Source organism: Lepidochelys kempii, chromosome 7 (genome assembly GCF_965140265.1).
Source record: "Lepidochelys kempii isolate rLepKem1 chromosome 7, rLepKem1.hap2, whole genome shotgun sequence".
Lineage (NCBI taxonomy): Eukaryota > Metazoa > Chordata > Testudines > Cheloniidae > Lepidochelys > Lepidochelys kempii.
The window spans coordinates 119,260,440-119,282,701 of NC_133262.1; positions in this window are offsets into that span (position 1 = coordinate 119,260,440).

Below are 22,262 nucleotides of genomic sequence, written 5' to 3' on the forward strand. Positions count from 1 at the left end.
TATGCAGAAGAAAAATGCTTCTTTTAACCATCTTCATTTAAATGAAACAAGTCCAGAAAAAGTTTCTTTACTTTGTGAAATCTTTTTTTTTAAACTTTCCCTTTATTTTTTACTAGTTTGTGTATAACACAGTACTGTACTGTATTTGCTTTCTTGCTTTCTTTTTTATTTTGTCTCTGCTACTGCCTGATTGCATACTTCCTTTAGGGAGCCAGGCTCCCCTCCAAACCAGAGGGTAAAGAGCCACCCTCTGGCCCTGAGTGGGCGGGACCAGGCCAAGCTTCTGCCAATCCCCGGAAGGGGAAGGGTGGGACAGGAAGTACAAAGGGCGGGGCCCTCTGCCCAGTGAGGAGAGCACCAGGGAGGGAGACAGACACAGGCTGCTCCCTCGCGATCCTGCTGCTGACCCAGGCGAAGCCCTGGGCAAGGAGGAGCCTGACCGGGGGGAAGGCCTGTGGCAACCAGGGCTGCCGGCCGCTGAATACCCAGAGGACCTGGAGGGGCCTGACTGCAGCCCGGGCCAGCATGAGTCCAATACCGAGGGGGGGTGGCCCGTAGCGGAATACCCGGAGGATCCGGAGCTGCCCTCAGCGGAATACCCGGAGGAGATGGAGGATCCGGAGCTGCCCGCAGCGGAATACCCGGAGGAGATGGAGGGACCGGAGCTGCCCACAGCAGAATACCCAGAGGAGATGGAGGATCCAGAGCTGCCCGCAGCGGAATACCCGGAGGAGATGGAGGATCCGGAGCTGCCCGCAGCGGAATACCCGGAGGAGATGGAGGGACCGGAGCTGCCCACAGCAGAATACCCAGAGGAGATGGAGGATCCAGAGCTGCCCGCAGCGGAATACCCGGAGGAGATGGAGGATCCAGAGCTGCCCGCAGCGGAATACCCGGAGGAGATGGAGGATCCGGAGCTGCCCGCAGCGGAATACCCGGAGGAGATGGAGGATCCGGAGCTGCCCGCAGCGGAATACCCGGAGGAGATGGAGGGACCAGAGCTGCCCGCAGCGGAATACCCGGAGGAGATGGAGGGACCAGAGCGGCCCGCCTGAGAGAGACTGGGTAGGAAGTAACCCAGGGGCCCAACTACACTGTGGGGTGGGTGTGTTTGGTCAGTGGGCGCGGACGGCCCCGCTGACCCAGCAGCAGGACCTTCGCCTCCCACCACTGTCAGGGCCCTGGGCTGGAACGCAGGGGAGTTGGGTGGGCCTGCGTTCCCCTACACCGGCGCTCCCCTGCCCGAGGGGTGCGCTGCGTGCCTCTGTCCGGCACCCCTTCCCGCTAATTCCCCAATGCCCGGGAGGTGGGGCTGAGGCCTGCCATGGAGACCATTGCTCTCCATCGCCCCTAGGGGCTCGGAGGACCGACCGATGCCTGTCACACTTCCAATTCCAAGGTGTGTGGTTGTGACCGGTCAGTTTGTAACTCTGGTGTTCGTAACAGTGAGATTCTATGGTGCTGTGATTTGTTAGTTTTCCTTCTTTTTTGCATCCATTCTAGTTAATGGGGACTATAGCAAAATTTATTGAAAATGTTCATCATTATTGTTACTTTTCCTTTATAAATATATCTCCTCTCTCTACTAACTAAAATGTGTAAAATTACTCTCTGAGCTGAGAGAAAAACCTCCCACAGACCAGCTCAGTACCATGGAAAATACCAGAAAATAGCCTACAATTACAGGCAAATCAAATACATAAGTGATCATGAAGAATTAACCCCATTCCCACATCTACCTCTGAATGGCCTTAATTGCGGACAGTATAAGATCATAAAATGAAGCATCCCTAACAGTCCTGATTCAATAAAGCCTAACCATAAGCACATGGTTAAGTCCCTTCAGAGAATCTTAAGAAACCAGTAGCTTCTTTTTCACCTCTAAAAAGTTACAAGAAATATGGCCACTGTATTCATGAATATATAGTCCCTTTATTAATTCATAGGATTGTTTTGAATGCTGAATAGTAAAATGTGTTTCTACAATGATTTCAGGTAAAAACATGTTCACTTTATTTAACTGATCTGCTTTTTGGTGCATATGCAATGGAGCTGGTTGAATTCTTCATTGTGAGTAAGAGTTATTGTGATTTTAGCTCTTTTTTCTGCTTGTGGAGTGTTCAAAACCCAATCCAGCTTTCTGAGAATATATTGATTATTCCCCATTACTTGCCAAAGAGTTTGGATGAACAGGTTTCAGCCTCTAGGTTCTGAACTGTACACTCCAGCCATTTGATGTTCAATATTGATTGCCCGTGATGGGTTACCTGAATCTTAAACTTTCTGTTCCATGACTGGATAACTTTCAGAGTGAACAAACACTTTCTCAAATGATTTGTGACTTTGATTGAATACTGGTGTGTAAGCAGTTGCATACTGGTGTGTGAGCAGTTGCATAACCCCTGGGAAACAAAAAGCCTTAACATTTTTATTTTTGAAAATTTTCATACGTGAGGGTTTTGTTTAATATTCAGTGAGGTCTAGTATTCAGATTCTCATCTACCTATTTCAGTGGAAAAAAAGCCATATATATTACTTCTGATAGACCTGCTATGGGAGAGTGAGTTGAATTCTATTTTGGCTCACACATTGTTGGATGAATTGTTAACTAAGCACCCACTGCTGGATCTCACATGACCCTCTCTTGAAGAAAACAGTTTCACAAGTGGAATTCGCAAAAAGAAAAGGAGTACTTGTGGCACCTTAGAGACTAACCAATTTATTTGAGCATAAGCTTTCGTGAGCTACAGCTCACTTCATCGGATGAAGCTTACGAAAGCTTATGCTCAGATAAATTGGTTAGTCTCTAAGGTGCCACAAGTCGTCCTGTTCTTTTTGCGGATACAGACTAACACGGCTGCTACTCTGAAACAAGTGGAATTGATAGCAAAATCTGAAGATGGAAGGTTGCACAGCTGTAATTTAGTGGAATTCCCCTGGGCAATCTCTTTCTTCCCAATGGTGTGAAGCATAAGACCCCAGTTCAGCTTTCCAATCCTTGGTGCAGTTTTCAGGGTTAGTAGTTTGGAAAAAAAAAAACCCTTTGTTGTAAATGGAGCAAGTTTGATTCGGAAGCTATTGAGAGTCCATAGATATAGAATCCCATTGTGGTATTTTTTCAGATTAGAACCACACTTAAATGAACTCAGTGCTAGGCAAACCAATCCACTGCTCATTAGAATTCTACTGCTGGATTTTCCTCCCAGAAAAGACGGAGCTGTTTGCCCCTCTATCTGAAAAATAGCTGCAGCTTTCCTCAGGCCCCTTCACAACCCCATTGCCCTCCCCGGGTTCCCTTAGCGTGATAATGCCCAGCCACCTGTTAGCATGAAATTTAACGTCGGGTGGCAAACTTTTATTTCTTTAATTCAGTTTTGAAAGCTCCAAACTTTCCAAATCTGGTGGCAGATGCAGATTATCAAGTGTATGTCTATTTGGCCTGCTGTTCCCCAGTGAGCGGCCTGTATAACACGCTGATTATACATATGCAGCTAATTTGGTCCACAGTTAGGATAAGGTCATTGGTTTCACCACCAACCATAGTTAAAGAGCAGCCTCGGAATTAATATAGTAGGAGGAATTTCCCCACAGTTACACACATTGTTCCTGCCAGCCAACCTGCTGAGGCAGACTGAATATTTCTTCAGCAGTAGACTGCCTTCTAAAATGAAGGAAGCTGCATGGGGAAAAGAATAACACCCTTACGGACAGGAAAGGATGGTTGTTACTGAATGTAAAACCTGCGTCACTGCTTTGTTTGCTTTCCATGAAGTGCAGAAGGCCTCTGGCTCTGTTTTAATGGTCCTTCTGCTGGAAGGAAAACAGCAAACTTTCTGCACATTGAGTAAGTCAGCTCATAGTTTATCAAGGCTCCTGGTCTCTGTGCTAAGTTTACTTAGAGGGAATGATGGGTGAGGTCCTTGTATCAGGAGCCAACTATTGGAACCTCTTTCTAGCCTTTTTGTAGCCGTCTTCTGTAAACTATGTGTGCATTAGTAAGGCAAGCAGCTTAGTAATTAAGGCATTAAAATATAAGGACAGCAGTAGCAATCACACCAGCCAGGACAAAATGTCCAGACTTGTCGGGCCTTTGTAGTAGGGGGACAATAAGCTGACCATCAGTCAGGGGTGAGAAGCCAAGAGGGACCACCAGATCATCTAGTTTGACCTCCTGTGTATCAGAGGCCACCAATACCCCCTCAGCACCCACATACTAAACCCAACAACAGACATTAGACCAAACTATCACAGCCCACAGGAGACTAGAGTGTTACGTACCACAGGCAGAGACTAGGACAGCCCGAGGAGCACCAGTGGCCAAGGCCCCGCAATAGCAGGGAAATGATTAAATGAGATATAGGCAGATAATTCTGGCAAATGACCATCACCCACACACTGCAGAGGAAGGTGGACACCCCTCAAAGTCGCTGCCAATCTGACCAGACTGCACCACTACCCTGTTGCACGGCCTTGAGCAAAGTTACTTCTTAGTTCTGCAAAAAGAAAAGGAGGACTTGTGGCACCTTGGAGACTAACCAATTTATTTGAGCATGAGCTTTCGTGAGCTACAGCTCACTTCATTGGAAGCTTATGCTCAAATAAATTGGTTAGTCTCTAAGGTGCCACAAGTCCTCCTTCTCTTTTTGCGAATAGAGACTAACACGGCTGCTACTCTGAAACCTTTCTTTGTTCTGGAATATGGCGATTAACTGGCCCATCTCACAGAGTGGTTCTGAGAATTAATTAAGCAATGCTTGTAAAGTGCTTGGAGATCCTTGGGTGGAAGAAACTGTAGAAATGCAAAGATTATAATATACATTTCTTTGTTTTAGGGGACTCCAATAATCCACTCTATATTGGGTCTCCACTAACCTGCCTCACTATTTTAGCCAATGGCGTCACACTGCTTAGTCTGGGGATATTATGAAGCTGACTCAGGTAGATGTCTCTAGTAGTCATGTTTCAGAGTAACAGCCATGTTAGTCTGTATTCGCAAAAAGAAAAGGAGGACTTGTGGCACCTTAGAGACTAACCAATTGATTTGAGCATAAGCTTTCGTGAGCTACAGCTCACTTCGTCGGATGCATAAAAGTGGAAAATGCAGTGAGGATGTTTTTATACACAGAGACCATAAAAAAATGGGTGTTTATCACTTCAAAAGGTTTTCTTTCCCCCCACCCCACTCTCCTGCTGGTAATAGCTTATCTAAAGTGATCACTCTCCTTACAATGTGTATGTGTACAATGATCTCCTGCTGGCTAGCACCAGCAGGAGAGTGAATTTGTGTGGGGGGGTGGAGGGTGAGAAAACCTGGATTTGTGCTGGAAATGGCCCACCTGTTGATCACTTTAGATAAGCTATTACCAGCAGGACAGTGGGGTGGGAGGAGGTATTGTTTCATGATTTCTGTGTGTATATAAAGTCTGCTGCAGTTTCCACGGTAAACATCTGATGAAGTGAGCTGTAGCTCACGAAAGCTCATGCTCAAATAAATTGGTTAGTCTCTAAGGTGCCACAAGTACTCCTTTTCTTTTTGCGAATACAGACTAACACGGCTGTTCCTCTGAAACCTGTCACTTTAGATAAGTTATTACCAGCAGGAGAGTGGGGTGGGGGGAAAGAAAACCTTTTGAAGTGATAAACACCCATTTTTTTTTATGGTCTGTGTGTATAAAAACATCCTCACTGCATTTTCCACTTTTATGCATCCGACGAAGTGAGCTGTAGCTCACGAAAGCTCATGCTCAAATCAATTGGTTAGTCTCTAAGGTGCCACAAGTCCTCCTTCTCTAGTAGTCAAGGAAAGAGACCCACAGTTTGCGCTGTGTGTTACCCTTTGAATTCTGACCAGTTTGGTATATTTGTGTCTTTTTCCATTTCTATAGCAGCAGTAATAATTTGTGCTGCAGTTGGGCGGTGAAGTGAGGTGAGCACTGGAACAAATGTGATTGATGGCACCACCTTTGTTTCTAACTATACTTCAAGCTGATGCGACACTCTGATGTTGTGTGTATAAAATTAACCCACTTTGCCACTGCCTCTCTTCGGACACTTTCAGCCCCTGGCCCCCTTCACTGCTTTCCATCCCCTTTTGCCCTCCTGCTACAACAAAGCCTGAATGCTTTGGATATATCCTTTAAACATGTGCATTGTGGATGATCAGAACAAACTCCTGCACAGGACTGTAAACCAAATGGGGAGATAAATCAAAGGCCAGTAAGGAATTCTCAAGAAGCTCAGGGCTGTGCAGAGACTGGAGAGCTGAGGTCAGAGGCTGAAAGTTCTGTTCCAGCATCTTTACATTAAGGGAGAAATTTTCTTTACCGCGCTGGCTCCAAGGCTCGTTAGTGAAGATGTAGCTCTGGTGAACTGCCTTTGCCCTTCTATTCATCTCAGATAATTAAACAATCCAAGCAGTTTTGTGTGACACTGCATTCCCTCCCCTCCCCCTCCTCCCATGGTATGTAGTATCTGCAAACCTGAGCAGTTTATTGTCAGGTAGGTGGAAATGCCTACTGGCTGGAGGGGATTGAAGCTGATGGGAAGGGATCACTCTCCAGGGCATGGATTTCCTCATCTTCTGTGATTGCATGGCAGCCACCCCAATGGTTCCTGATCCCACCTGGAGCCTGTGGTTAGTGGTAGCTCATTGGGCAGCCAGTATGTATTTAAAAGGATGCTTTTAAATCACTGCCTGGGCTATTTTATGATCAATAGAGATTTCATTGCTTCTTCACTGAGGTCCTGGTTTGGCGCCCAACTCAGAAAAACATGATAGGGAAGTTCTTAAGCATATGCTTACAGTATGCACTGAAATGCTTTGCCGAATAGGGCCCTCCACAGTGTATTTAAGCATCTGCCTTATTGTTAGCATGTGAGTGGTCCCACTGGAGTCAATGGGACTCCCACTGGCCTCCAGGGACTCCCACTGGAGTTTCATGTGCTTCAAGTCAGGCTCGTGTTTAAGTACATTGCTGAATCAGGGCCCTTAGGTGGAAACCCATTTAAATAAAAAAGTAAAGTAAAGGCTAGTAGTTAGAACAGGGGCCAGAGAGCCAGGACTCCTGGTTTCAAGTTCCCAGCTCTGTTGCTGACTCACTTTGGAAAGTCACCTTAACCTTTCTGTGCTTCACTTTATCCATCTGTACCAGATTTTACGTTTCTTGGAGCAGGGATCCCTGTATTTATCTGTAAAGTGCTGTTTACACCCAGGGGGCTCTAGAGATAATGATCAATAGTAATAAAATAGGCACAATCATAATTACAGTACTTAGTGATTGTGAGGTTTAATTAATTAACATTTTAAAGACTTCTAAAGTTTTAGCTGATACCACTATAAAAACCTCAACAAAGAAGTAGAAACTAGGAAGAGAAAATCACCACTTCAAAAAATTCTCATCTTTTCTCCCATTCAACTTGTTCTCTCTCTAAATCTGTTGAGTGACTGTTTCCTTTTATTAAAGAAGCAAAAGAACTTACTTCCAAAATGTAGGTTTTGTGTTGTAAAAATTCAGCTGGGGGGAGAGAAGAGGATCGAAATGTTTCCAAAACTCCCTCCCTACCTCAGTCACTTAAAACAGTTTGCTGACTGGCTCTTTTTTTCTGGTGAGTTAGTCCACAGTTTTACATCCCACCCAAAGTCTTTTCCTCAAGGGCAAATACTGATAGCAATAGATAAATATACGTAGTAGTGCATGAGAAGCAAAATCTGCGACTGATTAAAGAGACAGGCACTGTCATCAAATCACTAGCAGTGGTGAAAAGCAAACACAATTCCTAGCACTCTTTCAGGTTTTCACAGGCTAGGGCAGTGGTTCTCAAACTTTGTTAGGGCGACCCCTTTAGATATCACTTTAGATAAGCTATTACCAGCAGGACAGTGGGGTGGGAATAGGTATTGTTTCATATTCTCTGTGTATATATAAAGCCTGCTGCAGTTTCCACGATATGCATCTGAAGAAGTGAGCTGTAGCTCACGAAAGCTTATGCTCTAATAAATTGGTTAGTCTCTAAGGTGCCACAAGTCCTCCTTTTCTTTTTGCGAATACAGACTAACACGGCTGTTACTCTGAACCCTTTCACACAGCAAGCCTCTGAGTGCGACCCCTCCTAATAAATTAAAAAACACATTTTTTATATTTTAACACTATTTTAAAATGATATTTGCATGTTTGTTAATATCACTTATCACAGCAGACTTACTAGTGCAGACTTCACAGCAGACTTACTAGCTTGCTGGGAGGTATGTACTCGTGACCCCCACGTAATAACCTTGACCTCCTGGGGGGCCGTGACCCCAGTTTGAGAATCCTTGGTCTAAGGCCCCAGTCCTGGAAGACACATACATGTGAGAACAGTCTCTCTGACTTCATAGATTTTTAAGGCCAGAAGAGACTGCTATTGTCATCTGCTCTGAGCTCTTGTGCAACACAGGCCAAAGAATTTCATCCAGTGACTTCAGCAGTTTAATTAGGCTACTTATTGGCTCAATCCTGCAAAAGAGCATAAGCTTTACTTTAAACATTAGCCAAGTTGACTCCTGCATAAAATTAAGCACAGACTTGTTGCATTGGCACCTAAGGTGGCCTTGGTAACATAGGGCCCAGTCCTGCATGATAGTAAGCAGCATGCCTAGCTTTATATATGCAGGATTGGGCCCATAGGCAAGGAATTTGAATACACAGACACATGCAGACAAGTATATACACATACTTATTTATATACCTGATCAGAACCTTTTTAACTCAATGCATTTTGTGGAGAAATGTCATTGTGTCAAAACTGAGATGTTTCATGGAGACATATCAATGTCAATGACATTTCCAGTGGAAAGGTTTCTGTATTCCAGGGTAGATCTGGTCAGTTCCAAGGAGGCAGAAGAAAAGGAGGAACTGAATCCTGACCTTTTTGATCTGAAAACGGATGATTTGACACAATTCTATTTCGTGAAAACATGTGAAAGGTGGAATTACTATTCCGACGCAGAACACAAGCAAACATTGAAACATCAAAAGTCTTTGCAAAATGGAATTGTCGGTCTCCGAATCATTGTTCTGACTTTTCTGGTTTGTATCCTTTTTTAAATAGGTCACTGTTTTCACTTTGAATTCTCTGGTACTGTATTCCATATAATGATTGTCATTTTCTTTGGAGCACGTTTACAACAACAAATAAGTCAGAAAGGAAAAATGTTTGTTTTGCTTTAATCCTTCAGTCTAACAGACAAAGTCTCCACTTGGAGGAGTGTCAAACTGCTCTCATCCCCAAAACAAACAGTTTAATTTGCAAATCTTTCATTTTTATTTCGGTGTTTGTTTACTTTGGGTAGGTTAAAAATTCTCAGTACCTATCATATTTAGCATGAAAACACTTTGGCAGGGGAACTTGGAAGCACTTTTGTTGAATCACATTCTTAAACAGTTTTTCTCTGAGATAGAAGGATGATGAACAAAGCCCTCTGTCACTGCTCCATTAGATTTTGTTCATCTCTGGAATGTCTGTGGTGTTTCAAAGGAAGGGAAAGGAAAGCAGTGACTCAAACCGTCTACTGCTACCTTAGGCTCACCTCTGCACTCACATATATGCATTCAGCCCCCATTGGGGTCATTGGAGATTGCAGCCATCTGCCCTACACGGGAGCAGATTTATAAATCACTAGGAATTGTAGGTCTATTCTGAGCAAGGACATGAAACAATGGATGAAGCATGAATTCACCGTAGCCGTGTGAATGTGTAGAGGAGATAGTTAATAGCAAAGAGCTAGTAGAATAGTATGCAATGTGTGATCGCTTGCAGCAGGGGCCTAGCATGTAGTGCAGCATATAAATAGCTCGTGATATAGATGGGGATTGACTACGAAAACAAGTGACCCAATCATAAAGCATGTGACACAATGTATTAGCCAACAGTATTGAGCATAAGTGTGTATATAAGTTGATCCGTGATTGTGCACATTGGATGATTGGTATATCCTGTTCCCAACCTCTACCCTTGAGCTTGATCAACTGAAGTGTACTTTTGTTGTATACCAATAAAGAAACCTCACTGACAAGTTCTGAGTTGAGCAGAGTTTTTGGGAACCAAGTGGATAAGCTCTCAGAAGCCACTCCAACATACTCCTGAGCAGATAAGGTCTCAAAGGCTACCCCAACACGAAGTTATTGTAGTGTCAATGGTCAGCTCCTGGTAGGCACTACCAAGAGAGCACATCAACCACTACTACTCCTGCTCTGCTGCCAGATCTCAACACTGTCTTCCCTTTCATCAGGCAGTAATTTAGAATGACCAAGGAATAGGAGCAGTCTTCCTGGTTCTTAACAAAATGTCTTGGAAGAGACATAAGACCAGATCCTCAGCTGGTATCTGTCGGTTGTAGCTGTCCGAAAAGTTTTCAGCAGAACAGCTTCCTATTGAAAAATGCGGTTTTGTCAACATTGAAACATTTTGTGGGAATATGTTGACTTCGTTTTAATTTTTGACGAGAAACAATCTGAACAAATTGTTTTTACTTTCTCGGTTTATTTCCATAATGTCAATGTTCACTTTCCTAAGGTAATTTTCAATTCATATTGATTTATGTGATGTTATAATATTGATTCAAATGTAATATGTATAGATATACTTAATATTATATACACAGTAAAAGTGTATTTTGCACTGATGTTATCAACACATTTTGATGGATCCAAATCAGAATTTTTGTTCCAGGGGAAATTTTGAAATTTCAGCTATTCCCTTAGGGTTGTTGTTTTTTTCATATCAGAATTTCCCCTGGAATGGAAGTTCTATTTTCTGACCAGCTCTACCGCTGGTCATGTTGTGTTGAGTTAGAGGAGCTATGCAGTCTTATACTAGCTGAGGATCTGGCCCCTTTGGTTTTGTACAAACAGATCTACCGAAGTAGCCCTCCATATATTAATACCAGAGAACTTCCTACTCATCAATGCATTTAACCATGCAACACTCCTGTGAGAGAGGGAAGGATTATCCCCATTTTACAGGTGGGGAACTGAGGAACAGGATAAATAAAATAACTTGCCCCAGATCATCCAGGAAGTGTATGGAAGAGGCAGGCTTTGAACCCATATTTCTGAAGTCCCAGGCGGGTGAAGTAACTATGAGACCATGCTTGCATCACGTAACACAGGTATCCATAGGTGCTGAGTCCACAGGTTATTCCTCATAAGAGCTATTTTCTAATGGTTGCTTAATGGTATGCCCCACCAGCTCTCTTCCCCCACCCCCTCGCTGCGGTTTCCTTTGGCTACAGCTCTGTCTCCCATCACATCTTCAAACGCCATAGGCCCTTTTTAGTCCAGAAACTGAAAGGAACTCAAGAGGCAAGGTCTCAGACAGAAACCACTTTTCCAAGGGTTTGCATCCTCCTCTTGTAGATTTCAGTTGCTCCCCAGAGAGTGAATTTCTGGTCAGGAGCCTGTAGCTTCTTGATATTCTGCTTAACTTGGAAACCAAAAGACCCTTGTCATTCCCCTGAGACTCCGAAATCATTCTTCTCCTCAGTGGCTCATACTGCACTTCAGTAGCGTACGTGGCTCCACACTCAAGCACTTTGACTGGAATAGGTAGTTCGCTCCTGTAACTGTGCAAGAAAAATAGACACTCAGGAGAAGAGAGAGGCAATTCTCACAAGAACTGGGAGCTAGCTCAACTCCCTGCAGCACAGGGACCTGGGAGGGGCTGTGTTGACGGGCTCCAGTCTGAGCCAGGAAGCCATGTTGGTGTCATGGATGGGGCCGCAGTGGTGCTGGCTAGGCCAAGCCAAGCCCCCTCTGCCAATGACACTTTCTGAGGTGCGCTTGACTGCATGAGCCAAGATCTAATGTGATTCGTACTATTGTTACCACACTAGGGAAGGTGGGCATGATTTCACATCAGTTGGAGACTTTTTGACGTTCCCAGGAGATCAAGCTGGGACAAGGGACCTTGCCCCAGAAATTGGCACAATCCTCCAAAATTCAGGTTGGTTTACACCCCGGCAGGGCTACACACTGTTATATGGGATACCACAAATAAGCTCCTCAACATACACCATGTAGCCTGTGGGTCATAGGCTGTCTGGTATGGAGTGTAAATTCGCCACACTGGGCCAGGCCAGAAAGGGGTTAATGGTTCCGGCCTGCAGTCAGCTCTGCCCCCAGAAACGCCATGTCTGGCAGAAGGGACGATCAGCAGTGGAACAGGAGGAAGCAGATTGTAAAGGAGAGTTAGCTTGGTTGGGAGCAGGATTTCAGAGGCAGGGACACTGTGGCCTGCCCAGACTAGGAGCCGGGTTCTCTGAGGGCAGAGAAGCTCAGGGTGCAGACTCATCCTTCGCTCATCTATGGGGGGAATGACCCGGTCTCCCTCAGCTAAGGTGAGCCAGGCTGTGTTTGAGTTTTTGGTTTTCAGGAGGAACATCCGACCCCCTGCCCTCCCACACAAGGCTCACTCCACACCCGATACAGGCTCCCTTGAAACTCTGATCACTGCCCAAGCACTCCAGGGCGCTTGGCACACACCTAAGGCCCCCTGCTGTGGTCCTAGCCACAGCCCAGAGAGGCAGTTGGCAGGAACTACCAGCAGAAGACCAAGAAGGCTTCCAAAACTCCTGCTGTCATGTCACTAATGTTCATGGATTTTCCTGACTTTACTTACCCACACTAGAGCTGTCTGCTGAGCTCAGGGGGCCCTCCTGCCACCATTCCTCTTTGGGCTCCTCTCCTTTCCCAAGCAGCACTGGCCTTTCCTTGCACAAGGAGTGGTATGGGGCCACTTTCTTCCCCCTCAGGAGCAGCAGCAGGGCACCCTATGGGAGCAGAAATGACAGCCCAGAAGTCCCCTCTTCACTGACAAGGCGGGAACAGCAGCAGGGGACTCTGCCAATCCTTTCCCCAGTAGTTGGGGTTTATGTGTTTGTATGGATGGATGGCCCCAATGCACTCTTCTCTTGCTACCCACAGAGTCCACTGCTGGATTGGGTTTGGCAGGAACTCCCAGGGCAGAGGATCTTGGAGTCAACACCTCATTAAGATGGATGAGGCCATTCCTACTTTTAGAGCTATTGTCTCAGGCTCTCTGAGACTCAGGCAGTTGGCACTGAATTCGTTATACTCAGGTCACATTTTCAAACTCTTTGTCAGAGCCACAAAGGCTTTTTAAAATAATAATAATATCTAGCTCTTCTGTAGCACCTTCCCTCAGTAGCTTTAGAGAGGAGGGTGGTATCATTAGGCCCATTTTTCAGACGGAGAAACTGAGGCACAGAAGGGGGAAGTGACTTGTCCAATGTCAGGAATGGAATACAGGTCTGCTGAGTCCTAGTCCAGTGCAAGATACTGATGTAACCCTATCACTCCAGGAGCTGGGTCTCTAGGCACAGATGCCTCTGCCTTAATGTAACCCTGCTGACAAATCCCTCTTGCACCTCAACTCCACAGTGAGCTTCGTTAAGGGTCTGTCTACACAGCCCATGGCAGCCAGCTTCTGAGTCTGGGTTGGCAGATGCGGGCTTGAACTGCAACACTAAAAACAACTGCGTAGACATTGTGGCTCAGGCTCTGAAGCCTGGGATGGGGTTGGGGTTAAAAGTTCCACCTACCAAGCTATTTTTGGCGGTACTGTGGGCCCCGCAACCCCAAATCTGTTGACCTGGGCTCGGAGGCTCACTGCTGCAGGTTGCCACGGACTGTATAGATATTCCCTCCACCTCATTGACTTCAGTGGGACCTCAGCAAATACTTGGGTGGGTGCCGTTCGGCACTGGGGCCTGCAGCACTGGAAACACCCACAAAAAACACAAATACCGGGCCACGCCTCTCCTGGCAGTTATGCACAACAAACCCTACAGCATCAGCAGGTCCCTGGAGCCCTAGGAGAAGTAGCTTCACCTGTTCAGAGTGACCATACTGAAGCAATCTACAGCCTGCCTTCCACCATGCCTGAGTGACTGGGCTCATCTTCAGCTTGTGACAATCACACAGGTGCTGCGCTCCCTGCCAGCACCTGGCAGAGATAATACATCCTGGGTTCAAGATGTTTCTCTTCCCACAGGCACTTCCCACCCACTTGGTAATGAATGGCATTAATTTTAGCTTCAAGGGAGCAGCTTTTGCATATTATATCTCATAAGGCTTTAAATGAAGAATGAATGGGATACGTGCTGTAGAGTGAGCATACGCAAGTAAATAAGGCAGATCTTATGCATGAAGGGAAAGCCCATACGGAACTGGGAATTTGCACTAATGCTGGTTAATCTCTGGGGGGGTTTATTCACTGCAAAAGAACGGGGGGGGGGGGGGCATTTGATCACGTGTCCCAGCTGGTGGTGTAAGCTTTGCTTTGTGTACATATGAGCCCATGCGCAGACCTGATTTTGAGCATCCCATTCATCCCATTGAAGTTAATGTGCACGGCAGGTGCTGGAAATCTTTGACCATCAAGCCTGCCCGTGCTTATACTTGCATATAACCGTGTTTGTGTTCACTCTGAAACATTTCATTCTAGTTGTGCTTTCAGGTACAAAATGTTTGCCGGAAATTATCTGTGCCCATGTAATTGTGGTGCAGAAAGGGAGACCAGGTTGCAGTTCCTAAAAGTGCTGGACCATTGAATAGGTGTATCTGTGTGTGTATATATACACACACACACAGGGCTTTAAAACAACCCCAGCCTCTATCTGTGTGTTGAAAACACAGAAGAAAAGGCACACAAAGAGCTATTTAAAATAGAGATTTTTTTTTACAGCCTCTTCATGTCTCTTCCAAATAGCTGTTGAACATTACCCTGTCAACTCTTCAAGTATTTAACTACAAAATACACTTTGTAAATAATGTAGGCAGATTAACTAAATGGTACATAATTAGTGAAAATGTAGAGTCCCATCACAGAATTTGTTTTATCCATGATTACAGTGCTGAGAGACTTTCCAAACACACTTGCATATATTTGACAGTAAGCCACGGGAAAATTTCAGCAGCTGACAACTTCAATTCAGAATCTATAATAACCTAGATTAACATGTTATTAAAGACTTTGATTCAGGAAACACCTAATGTTTTCCTCCCTTTTCCTTCCATCAAAAGTTGTTGTTTTTTTAAAAAATTGCTTGAGCTTGAGCTTGCAAACTGATAGTTTTCAAAGTTGATTGTAGGTTCACAGCTCTGTAACAAGGTACATCTCTTCTGGCATGGACTCGAACAAGACAATTAAGAGGAGCAATGAAGCAATACAAGGAGTGAGGAGGGTGGGTTTTTTCCTTCTTTTTTTAATTGGCACTAGGGAAAGGCAAGGTCCCCTCTAGGCCGAAAAGAACGGAGCCTTTGGAGTAATTGCCCGAGTGTTTCTGTAAAAAGGCTTTGAAATACCAGTGAAGCAAAATCTTGATCTTGGCATAGAAAGTGACTGAACGGCAAAGTTGTGATTCCTCAGCAGAAGCCCATGAGGGTTTACATTGATTTTAAACTGGTTATTAAAAGGGACTGAAATAAATGGCCAAAGCGGAGCTAAGCTAGGGGTTTGATACTGCTCCTTGTTAAGGCTATGGGAAAATCCCCTTTCACTTCAATGAGAGCAGGATCTAGCTCTCTTAGGTACTTACATGGCCCCCCATTACTGTAGACTGTTTGTTGCTCCGACACCTTCATTTATTTCTCCTCCCATCACTGCTGCTATAGAGCCCTATTTTGCAGGCAGAACTGAGGCGCAGAGAGGCTAAGGGACTTGCCCAAGGTCACAGAAGAAGCCTTTTTCAGAGCAAGAAATTGAACCAGTTTCCAGAATCGCAGGTTCCTACCCTCATCTCTGGACCTCCTTTTTCCTTCAACTTTGTCCCATTTGGCTTAAATTCTGTGTTCCTGCAATGCTCCCACTGGCTTGAAGGGGACTCGGGCCTAGAGAAGAGCCAAGGGCTAGATCCACTCAGGGACCTGGGTGTTGCCGTGCCTCACATTAAGGTGCCCTGCGGCCTCGTGGGCTTCTCAGCCTCAAGGCAGGCACCCGGGCTCCTGGTGCAATGCAGAAGGAGAGTTAAATGCCGAAGAATGCGATTTACAGAAGCCAGCAAGCTGAGTGAGGAGCTGCCTAATCGAGCCAATAGGAAATGCAGAGGTTTAGACCCCACTCCTATCAGGGAGTTAAGCACCTTCCTCCACTCTGGGTTCACAGACATGAATCCTCCCCTGGAGTTATGCACCCAAGCGAGGTCAGCCCTTTCTTGCAAGAAACCCATGGTACAGCCACACTTCTGTATACTAGTGGTTAGCACACTCAGCTGGGCGATGAGAAAACCCAGCTTCAAATCCCCACTTGACCTGATCTGGAGCAGAGACTTGAATCCAGGTTTCCCTCTTTCTCCCAGCTGAGTGCACCAGGCTACAGGGTGCTTCTGGAGTGAGTCTTTCTCAGTCGCTCCTGCTGAAGCTGTTCCGCTTTGTATAAACAATCATATTCACTGGAGCAGGGCCTGGGACTCGGAGCTCCCCAGTGACTGCCCTAACCACTAGTCTATAGAGTCACTCTGTCTCTGTCCCAATGAATATTTAAGTATATTATACAAAATAGACTGGATCCAAATCCCATTGAAGTCAATGGGCTTTAAATGAGGCTTGCTGGGAGTAACTCTTCATCTTCTATTCACAGTTAAGCTTCATAGGCTTCTTACCATAATAAAAACCAACCAAACAAACCCTTGAACATGGCGGATTGACATGAGGGCACAAGCTAGACCATGTCTGTCACATAAATTAATTCAAGGCTAAGTGTTTATTAAAAGACATCAGGCTCTGAAAGATAAGTCGTTTGCATTTTGCTGAAAATGCTACCCGTACAGTTCCTGGGGCAGCCTCTCTGATGTACTGCAGGAGATTTATTTTATTTTATTTTATTTTATTTTTTGAGGCACGTTGAGGGAAGATTTAGCCTGAAATTGGAATTTCACCCTCTGCTTGAGAGCAATCCAGTTACAGCACGTAACAAAATTAATTGTGTGTTCACTATAGGGTCTGGTGTCTCTAAGGGTATGGCTACATGTTGAACTGAAGGTGTAAACCCCAGCTCAAGTAGACACACTCACATTGGCTCTGAGTCAGCTAGCATACTAAAAATAGCAGGGTAGATACAGCAACGGGAACAGCGGCAGCTACCCCGAATACGTACCCGGGGTTCTCAGGACCAATTTTCTGGTGGCCTCAGAGTGCGGCCATCAGCTCTTTCTGGTAGCCGTGCTCACGCTTTTCCCTAAAATACTTAATTAGCTTTAGGAAAAACAAATACATATGCACATAGACACGTCCAAATCATTATAATTTATTTATTGATAGCGAGTAAGTCTGTTGTGAAAAGTGATATTAACAAACACGCATGTATCACTTTTCACAGCAGACTTGCTCAGCCTTGCCAAACCTGGGGACAAATTAAACCCCGGAAGGGGGGTCGGGGGAGGCAGCGGGGGCCTGGAGCAATGGGGGTTGGTGGGAGAGGGGCCGGGGGAGGCAGCAGGGGCTGGAGTCTGAAGCCGCGTGACTGGAGTCTGGGGCTGGCCGCCCCACAGCCAGAGCCCAGAGCTGGAGCCTGAAGTCCCTCTGCCAGAACCTGCTGCTCCACCACTCCGGAGCTGAGGCCCAAAGCCTGAGCCTCACTGCCGCGGGAAGGTGTGTAATTCACTGGCTGCCTTCTCCTCCAGCACTGTACCCCAGGTGTCTCCAGAGTGGGGCAGATCCCAACCCCTGCTGGCGATCCCAGCAATCAACACCAAGGTGACGCATCCAGGAACAACAGAGAGAGGGAGGGGCCATTATTTTTCCTCCCATCCCCACCCCATCACAGCCCAGAAGGCTGTGGCTGCAAGAAAAGCCCCTGGTGGCTGCATTTGAGAAACTCTGACCTAGGATCTAGGATGGGATTGTACTCGGGGCAGCTAGCCCTTCCCTCTGCTGGCACTACCGAGGCTACACTGCTATTTTTAGCACACTAGCTCACTCACAGCTAGGGTAAGTATGTCTGCTTGAGTTGGAAATTACGCCTTCCAGCTCCAGGCTAGGCATATCCTATGTATTTATACAGCGCCTAGCACAGTGGATCCCAGATCTCAATTGGGGGGCCTTTAGGTGCTACCATAAAACAAATAAGAATAATACCACAACGGAACCCCGTCCTGCTGCTGTCAAACTCTTTAATTTAACTCCCCCATTGAATTCAGCAGGTGCCAGCTTCGTTTCTCCTTGACAAATATCCAGAAACTGATCATAGCGTCTGGTAATAAAAGCAACAATATCGAAGGCAATCACTCCCTTTATTTTAGCTGTGCCGTACATTTCACTTGCACTGACAACTCTAAATAACAAGTGATAATCTGAGCACTATATGTATTAAAATAGTTAGACCAGATCCACCCCTACACAATGTTTAAGAAAACATCTTTTGCCCTTTGAGCATGGGCCTATGATAATTTCCTTTTTCCTTTTTGTTAGTGGTGAGTGGGTAGGGGAACTGCAGGGAAATAACTTTTAAAGTGCACTGGACCTTTAAAGTCAAAACAACGTTCTGCCATCAAAAGAGAGCAGGTTGGCTCTGCTTTGAGAGAGTCCCAAATTTCAAGCATGAATAATTATCGGGGGATGGTGGGAGCTGAACATCACAGTTCTACTGTGCTGCATTTTTCATTCCAATTTCTCCTCTATTGTAAATCAGAAAGGGTGTGCAATACATCCGGTCCACACACTGACCTGTGTCTGGGTTGAGTCTTAATAGCTGTCCAAAAATAATAATGCATGAAGGTATTAATTTTCTGACAGTGACATACCTTGGGGCTTCCTCATCTGCTGCATTGTAATAATTTGCTCTTTCAGGTAGAAGTTTTAGCTCATTTTATCCCACAGGATTTTAAAGAAGGAATGAATTACATAAGTACTGGAAAGTAAGCACATGCATGCAGACCTTCTGCCTGTAGTGATATCCCTCAGGAACTGCAAATTTTCCACTGATGCCAATTAATCACTCAGGTTATTGGCCAAAAAAGAATGGTGGGGGTGAAGCAGGAGAGAGAGCTAATCACCCATCCCAGCTTGGTCTTGGTTTTATAATCTTTGTTTTATGTTCCATAAAACCCCCAAAGCCTAGCCTGGAAAATGTCCCATCTCACTTTTTTTTACACTTCATCCAACACTCAGGTGAATTCCTACAGACTAGGGACCGAGCGGCTAGGCAGCATTCTGCAGAAAAGGACCTAGGTGTTACAGTGGACAAGAAGCTGGATATGAGTCAACAGTGTTGTCTTGTTGTCAAGAAGGCTAACAGCATTTTGGGCTAAGTATAAGTAGGAGCATTGCCAGCAGATCGAGGGACATGATCAGTCTTGACAAAGCCCTGGCTGGGATGATTTAGTTGGGGATTGGTCCTGCTTTGAGAAGGGGGTTGGACTAGATGACCTCCTGAGGTCCCTTCCAACCCTGATATTCTATTATTCTATGATTCCCCTCTATTCGGCATTGGTGAGGCCTCATCTGGAGTACTGTGTCCAGTTTTGGGCCCCACACTACAAGAAGGATGTGGAAAAACTGGAAAGAGTCCAGCGGAGGGCAACAAAAATGATTATGGGGCTGGAGCACATGACTTATGAGGAGAGGCTGTGGGAACTGGGATTACTTAGTCTGCAGAAGAGAAGAATGAGGGGGGATTTGATAGCTGCTTTCAACTACCTGAAAGGGGGTTCCAAAGAGGATGGATCTAGACTGTTCTCAGTGGTAGCAGACAACAGAACAAGGAGTAATGGTCTCAAGTTGCTGTGAGGGAGGTTTAGGTTGGATATTAGGAAAAACTTTTTCACTAGGAGGGTGGTGAAGCACTGGAATGCATTACCTAGGGAGGTGGTGGAATCTCCTTCCTTAGAGGTTTTTAAGGTCAGGCTTGACAAAGCCCTGGCTGGGATGATTTAGTTGGGGTTGGTCCTGCTTCGAGCAGGGGGTTGGACTAGATGACCTCCTGAGGTCCCTTCCAACCCTGATATTCTATGAGTCTATGAACCCACTGGAGTTTGTTTCAATAGGAATATCGGGTTTCACCCTATTTGTTTCAGTGCTTTCATTAGGGTACATTTTCCTGAGCTATCGAGACTGCCAATTCCTCCTTCTTGCCTTCAAATCCCTGCACACCTCTGCCTTGGGTTTATGTCATAGAAATCATAGCAATGTAGGCTGGAAGGGACCTCAAGGGGTCTAGTCCATCCCCCTGCACTGATGCAGTATTAAGCTTTCTTAGACCATCCCTGTCAGATATTTGTCTAACCTTCTCTTAAAAACTGACAGTATCCTATAGTATCTCTGATCTCATTCCCTGTTGGGTCTCCTCACTTCCTCTTTGCTCCATCAATGAGACCAGTCTTACAACTCTGTTCATTTCCATCTCCTTCTCTAACACCTACCTCCATGCTCTCTGTCATGCATTCAAACCCCACAACACCAAACCCCATTTCTACCACCCCGACCAAAGGCTCCCTTCCTCCATGTGGTCTAGCAAACATTAACTCATGTCAGTCAAACAGCCCTTGCACCCTAGAATGTTATTAGTGGAGGGTTAGAGAAGGCATCAAACTAACAAAAGTTTCTAAGTTAAAATCTTCCTCTGGTTCTCCTTATCCCATGGGCCAACCCCTCGACCTGCATCAACCTATTCCTGGGAGTATGCTAATAGTGGAATTCCAGTCTGAAAGACCTCTCTCCATTACTGATAAGAGGAGCAGCAGTTACAAATTAAAGCTGTTTTGATGTTTATTACCACGCTATAAGATTTCTGTGTTGGTGTCAATAACAAAACTGTGGCTTAGAACAATATCAGATTAACAACAAATGACTTTTCTATGACAGTGGTCTTCAGTTCCCACAATCCTCTTTTGCAAAAAATGTAAAGTTAAATTGAATATTTTTCTTTTCTGGGATCAGTGTTGACCAGTTAATAATCTTTTATCAGCCAGGGCAAAAACCTACTTCTATTAAAGTCTATCTATCTCTGCTGCTCATGGATCTCTCATTACTGTAGCATCTAAGAGCATCGCAATCTTTTATTTAGCAGTACAAAATCCCTCTGAACTCCCATTTTACAGATAGGGGACAGAGGCACAGAGACTGTGATTTGCAAGCGCTCACACAGGAAGTATGTAGTGGCATTGAATGTTAGTATCCCACTGCTCCGCTGGCATTCTCTCCATTGGATTAGCCTTCCCACATTTCCACAGCTATCTCCTGCACTAACTGGCTTGCTTGTCGGCAATCTCGGCAGAGGTTGCCAGGGACTGAAAAGGCATAGGGAGTAAACTCCTAAGGTAGACATGGTCCCTTTCTGTCTCTGTTGAGGCACTTGTGTTTGAATCTTGTGCTGCTGATGCCACTATGGAGACAATCATGGACATAAATATAAGAAGTCAATAGCTGGAACTGAGCCCTCTGGCAAGGGGTGTGAAGGGTTCTTTACCTTTGTCTGTGTGACAGAAACAGAAGTCCTAAAGAAAGGGGGTAGTGTAAACAGGACTATACATTCTGTAGCCCAAATTGCATAGTTAATCCTGATGTTTACTAAGTGGCTTGTTATCAAAAAGACCCCATGACTGGTCAAATGTGACTATTTGTAATTGGTCAAAGATTGGAATTTCTGTCTTGCGGGAAATTCTGGTATTTCAATATTTGTTTGCATTCCAAATCAGGGCAAAAAGCCTAAGTACCACAATTTCCCCCAGAAATGGAAAGATCTGACACTTCGAAATCAAATTTTTCAGAACACTTCAGCTTGGTGTGACACTGAACTGTGTCTGCCTGAGTCCTGGTGGTGTCTTATGGGAGTTGTAACTCAGATGTTTCATGCCCACATTGTCTTCTATGGAGTAGGTGCCCAGACTGGACTACCTTGCCCATGAAGTGCCATGGAGGTTCAATTATAGGAGAGACTGTGGTGCATCATGGAAGGTGTAGTCCAGCTAAAGGGCTCATACCATAGAGGAGAAGGTGGGCACAAGGCATCTGAACTACGGTTCCCATGAGGCACCATAGTAGCTCAGGCAAACACATATGCATGTCAAAGTGCTCTGATGTTTTATTTTGGTTCAACAAACCAAAATGTTTTGATTCGGATCATCTTAATCCCCAATTAAAATATTTTTGTTCTGATTTTCCCAGGGAAAGTTTGACTTAATGGAAACAGCAGCTTCTGTAGAAAATCCCCTGGTAACAGAAAATTCCCACCCAGTTCCAGTATTTATACACACACACACTTAGCCCTAC